Source organism: Mastomys coucha, unplaced genomic scaffold (genome assembly GCF_008632895.1).
Source record: "Mastomys coucha isolate ucsf_1 unplaced genomic scaffold, UCSF_Mcou_1 pScaffold5, whole genome shotgun sequence".
Taxonomy (NCBI): Eukaryota; Metazoa; Chordata; class Mammalia; order Rodentia; family Muridae; genus Mastomys; species Mastomys coucha.
In genome coordinates this window covers 5687763-5688739 of record NW_022196911.1, presented here as the reverse complement: position 1 = coordinate 5688739, position 977 = coordinate 5687763, and positions in this window count along the sequence as shown.

Sequence of the window (977 nt, the reverse complement as noted above, 5' to 3'; positions counted from 1 at the left end):
CATCACACACATACAGAGACAGACAAACACATGTACTCACACACCTATGTACACACACACACACACACACACACACACACACAAACACACATACAGAGGGGACAGACACATGAACTCACACACCTATGTATACATACATACACACACATGCACACAAACACACATTCAGAGGGGACAGATGCATGAACTCACACACCCATGTACACACACATACACATGCACACACACATACACATATCACATATCTGTGTGCACACACACATGCATTGCCACACATACACACACATCATACATGGGTATGTGCTCGATGTACACACAGTAAATCTTTACTAAGATTCTTTCTCAATCAAACTTTAATAAAAAGCAAAGCCTGGAGTTATTAAGTGTTACCTTCTTCAAACAACACTTATCTTAACTTATGTAGAGTTATTAGCTCTTATTTTTATAGGAACTAATTTACTCAGTCACCACTGAATTGAGTTGACCTTTTAAATAAAGTCCTATATCTCAAATTCTGTATTTTCTTTTAAAATAAAAAAATTTATCTTACATCTTATAGATGAGTATGTGCATATTTTTTATGAGTGGATATCATGTGTCATGTGCATGTAGGAGCCTGCAGAGGTCAGAAGAGGGTATGAGAGTCCCTGGAGCTGAAGTTACAGGTGGTTGTGAGATACTTGGCATGGATGCTGGGAACTGAACCTCGGTCCTCTGCAAGAGCAGCAAGCACCCTTAACCACTGAGTCATCCCTCTAGCCCCAGATTCTCCATTTTAACATTTACTTATTTTTTTCTTTATTATTAGATATTTTCTTTATTTACATGTAAATTTCTCCTTCACAGTTTCCCCTCCAAAAAACAAAGAAACAAACAAAACCAATAAAAACAAACCCCTGTTGCCTCCCTCTTCCCCATGCCTGCCACCCCACCCTCTCCCACTTTTTGGCCCTGGCATTCCCCTACACTGGGGCACA